This window comes from Osmerus mordax, chromosome 15, assembly GCF_038355195.1.
Source record: "Osmerus mordax isolate fOsmMor3 chromosome 15, fOsmMor3.pri, whole genome shotgun sequence".
NCBI classification, from domain to species: Eukaryota; Metazoa; Chordata; class Actinopteri; order Osmeriformes; family Osmeridae; genus Osmerus; species Osmerus mordax.
The window spans coordinates 6,985,564-6,990,588 of record NC_090064.1 but is presented as its reverse complement, the minus strand read 5'-3'; positions in this window follow the sequence as shown (position 1 = coordinate 6,990,588).

Genomic DNA, 5,025 nt, shown 5'->3' with positions numbered 1-5,025 from the left:
TCAATCATGCAGCACACAAACTGTTTACGAGTGCCCAGTATAAACCCACAGGAGTCCTCCAGAGCACCAACCAGGACAGACACATCTCCCCCGAGCCGCCATGGGGATGTGAAGCACACTCATCCAGTCCTGGATCATTTTCACCCAACAACTAAACCGCAGAGGTAGAATTGACATGGCACCCAGAGTGGCTCCCCTTAAACATACATCTCCTCCGATGACAACTCATCAAGGATTGCATATTTAATCAGGGTAACTGAATGCTTTACAAACAGTCTCTGGGAATTTTAATGAGAGGACCTAATTAGCCAATCGTGAAGTCGTAATCACTTCAGAAACAAATTAAGCTGAGGGTATTTTAGCAGAGTAATGAACTGCTATGGTCTGCCCAGCCACCCTCCTCCACTGAGCTGTCATGTTCAAAGTGGAGCGATGAATAGCTCTCGCTTTGCTCTCAACCTCTGCTCCTGTGCTGTACGGGTAAATATGGAACGCTTAATCTAGACGCGCACCAATGAGCCGGCCTCCAGACTGACTCCAGTGTCTGCGTGTGTGAGCGAGTGAGAGAGAGCGAGAGAGAGAGCGAGAGCAATTGGGGAGGGAGGGAGGGAGACGGAGAAAGGGGAGGGAGAAAGAGTGGGAGAGAGTGTGTGCACAGCCATCCGTGTTCATGTCTCTGTTGATAAATGCAGGGCCCCTTCCCTCCATTCATCCTTGCTGTGTGTGACCCGCGGTCTCATTATCAGATTAACACTTTGAAATCAGGCTTTCTGGGACGTTTTGAAGAAGATATGACAGAGAGTAAAAGGAGGAGGACAAGAAGGAGGAGAAAGAGGAAGGGGGGGGGGGGATGTTCACCAGACACGCTCTCCGGAGAAACGAGGCAACACGAAAAGCCGACCATACTTCTCTCGAGCTTGTTAAACTGGAGAGCAGCACATCTCCACGCTGCTTGGCCGGGCATTATTGACACCTCCCAGAAGTGTTGCAGAATGGAAAGAAAACAGTGGCCCAGTCGTTCTGTCAGCGAATACTCTGGCAGTTTGACCGGGGAACATGTCAACGCGTCGTCCTAACAGTCACACATACTGTTAAAAGGCGAAGAAGCTGGAAGATAACATATTCATTTATGGACCAGGAGGGGAAAGACATGGTCGTATTTCGCTGTCGCTAACAGACTGTGAGCCATACTACAATGAGCGTTTGTGTTGCTGTCCAGAAAGCGTTGAGATGATGGAGGGCAGTGGGCGTTCACACACAAATGTGGCTCCTGTTGATGTGGGGGCCTCCCTGGAAGGGCTTTACCCAGCATCCTTCACTTCTAAGTACCACACATTCCAAGATATGCTTTCATTGGCTGCTGCTGAATTGAGCTCTGTAGTTATCACATCCTGTTATTATCCCGCGTGGTGTAGGACCATAGCTAGAAGCTGGAGCTTCTCAATGGCTTTCACAGGCTTTGATGGCGCTTTGCGAAAACGGATATGATACCGGCCTGCAGGATGGGGCCACCCATTGATCATGGCTTTACACACCCGTAGCCATAGCGATAAAGTGAAAAGGATGTTTGTTTTTTCAATGCATCCAAACCCTTTTCGAAATGTTGAGCGAATCGGCATTTGGCCACAGCTGAATCTGTTGTTCCTCTTGTGCAGGGGGGGACACAGACGTGAATACAGTACACAGTCGCACACTCACAAGATAATTTGATGTCGCTAGGATTTATTTATTTCAGCACTCACCACCGACAGCACCATTATAGTGTAGATGATAATCAATCTCAAATCAATTAGGCCTTAATTGCTGAGTCAATGCGAGAGGGTGGTTAAATATTGATAAGTGTCTAAAAGGCCCATCAGGCTGTATTGACAGGTGGGGGAGACAGAGAGCGTTGGCGCAAGTGTGGGGGGGGGGGGGGGGGGGGGAGTGATGGAGAGATGGCTTAGGGCCTTGGTTCATATTCTCACTCCGGCTGAACACACTGTTGATCAATGGAGACTCAGCCCCTCACTCTCTCTCTCTCTCTCTCTCTCTCTCTGTCTCTCTCTCTCTCTTCCTCTTCTTCCAACGAGCTCGCCTGCAAACTGAGCCGTGGGCCTGTATCTATGTGCAGTATTGCACCTGCACATCCCGGCTTCCTGTATATCCTTCCAATGCCAGAGCACTGTCTTTTCCACGGTACATATTTGTTATTGGGGCCACCGCTGTCCTTGTCTCCGTAGGGAGAACACAGGCAGAGCTGAGCTGAAAGTATAGCTCCGGCTGGAGACATAAATAAATAACACTTGTCCTTTTTCTAAGAAAGCCACCAAGCTCACACAGACCACTAGAGTCCAATTCAACATCACACGGCACTGTAGAATCCCATTTTCTGGATTTTACTTGGACAGACCTTTGTCCTTTAGTTTGCACACCGTATGCCCCAATCATGCTGTTTCACTGTGTCACAGTAAATCTCCCATTCGTCAAGATGAGAGACGAGCTAGGACTTACAGTGATCATTCATCCTAATTATGAGGCCAGCTAAACATGCTGCGTTGGTTTTACGGCAGCAGCAAACAACACAGATTGTCTTTGCTGATAGCGCCGAGTTCCTGACACTCTCAATCAGCATGATTGATTGGCTTTCTGGACACTCCCCCGGCTCTGATTGGCACGTTGAGGAGAAGGGAGGAGAGAAGCTATGTCAGGTCTTGTGACAGTTAGCTGACTATCTTAAATGGGGCCTTTGGCTCTGTAGTTGAGTCATTGTCAGATATTTCTCATTTGTTACCTAAAGCTACACGAGACAAATCCACATCCATTAAAGTTTACCGCTTTTCTTGATTTTTTCCACGGTGTCAAATCCATCAAGGTAATGTGGCTTGCAGCACCCGTTGTCCCTGGTGATAAATCAGTTGCATTTTGAATAGGATATTGTGCTCAAAACAGCAAATGGGTTGTCTACATTGCTCAAGGTATTCAAGGCTGTCACTCAATAGTCGATTAGACCTCAAAGCAATCTATCTTTTAGGCAATTTTTGGAGCGACAGATGACTCTATCTGTGTATGTCTCCCACAGGTAGGCTACAGAATAGTATTAGCCGTTGCATTGCGCCATTAGCCTGTGGGTTATGTAAATCCTACCTTGTTAAATCACAAGTCAAGGCGCACTGAGACTGTCGGGTCGGTGTGGTTTTTAGGCCACTATTTTACTGTTCATCTGACGGGACGCAATTTTACCCCAGAGCAGCGCCGAAGAATGACAAGAGCAGCTTCTCTTTATCCTCCTCCACAATTGATTTTATCGTCCTGAAATAATCATACATTTAAGAAACTAAGAGACTAGCACGTTTGCTTTAAATGTGTGATTTAACAGACTGGCTTGGGGTTCAATTCAACTCGTCTGAAAATAGGCTAGTTACCAAAGTCTGTTGTGTGGTGCATGTGAGATGCAAAGGCATACGTTCTCCAGAATCCTGCTATGCTTCCGTTAAACCTTAGAAGTTAACATCCTTAGCCAGTGTTTGTGTTTTACAGTGTTGTCTTTTGTGTTAGATAGATAATAACATTGTATATACTATCTGTCTACCGCTCTATCTCTCTCCGTCCGTCTGTCCTCCATAAACATTATTTAATAATCATGCACTAAAAAGACTATTTAATCCTAAAAGATGGATGATCTAGGATCTCTTTGATGTTTGTTAATTCAATATGTATGGAACCTGGGGGCACCTCTTGGTAGAGATTCGAGTCTTGATAAAAATAAAACTTTGGGATGCCAGCACTGGGTTGGCTCACTAATATGTAATAATATTTTCTTTGAACTTCTCAAAGGAACATGAGGGCATGCTGAACTGTTGAACAATATGTAAATATGAGAGAGTGTATCCAAAGCAAAGACATTTCATGTCTTATAAAAGAAACATTTTTCATGAAGACATGTTTTTTTTTCCTTGCTGGTCTCCGGGTCAATTGACTGTTAGTGTGTTTATATAAACAAAAATATAGTTTCCTTATGATTTTTCTCAGTCTGATTAGACATTTTTTCCCCAGCATACTAGGCTTCCGCACGCATTCCAACGTATGGACACAACGGTCTAGAGGAGATCAGGAGGAGAGGAGGTGATGGTGAAGGAATCTATAGCAGATTGACTCCCAGATGTCTGGCCATGGAGGTACAGCTCTCATTAACCCACCAAGTCCCCCTGGGATCACTATTATCTCCTCAAAATACCCACAAGCCCTTGCTCTCGTCAACACATTTTTGACATTGCCAAGGATGCCAAGTGAAAGTGACTAAAATAGGGAACTGTTTACCCTATGTTGGCTGTAGTTACTATTACCACATAGTTAAACCTGTAGCACCAACGGTGTAGTTACCTTTCCCTCGTGTTTTGTCACTATTTTGATTCAGTTAAGTCTGTTTTCCAAAGGTCCCTTTCAACCTCCATTACATCCATACTTGGGCAGACCTCCCCCTGAAATTACGTTTGAAAACACTAAAACGGAATAAGGAAAACCCACAACTTCGTAGATGTGTCCGAGTGAAGCAAAGCCGGCTTCTCCTCACGGTCATCCGGCATACTTGTTTCGAGTTTACGAGTCCCTGTGCACAAACGCGTAAAACCTCATCAGACGTAAGGCCCGGCGTCATGCCGATTATCGATAATTACTGAGCGGCTCCTGTACGATACCTAATGGCTGAACTGCTAGACGATACCCTGTGGCACCTCTGATACCATCTTCATGCTGTAATGAGACTAACAGATAAATCTAGTGATTACCCTGTTCTGTCAGCCAGCCATGGAGAGCCAGATAATAGTCTATTATAATTTCCAGAGACCGCAGATACCTAGGGTTAGTGTGACTGGGAGTTAACAGGTTACGTCTCGATGTAGATGAAAGCCAACGTGCGCTCCATGTGGTCACCGCTCACATGCGACGTTGGGGCGTGGGAGGGCCGGGGGGGGGGGGGGGGGGGAGAGAGAGAGAGAGACAGAGAAACAGAGACAGAGGAAAAGGAGTAATGGCGAGTGGGAGGGA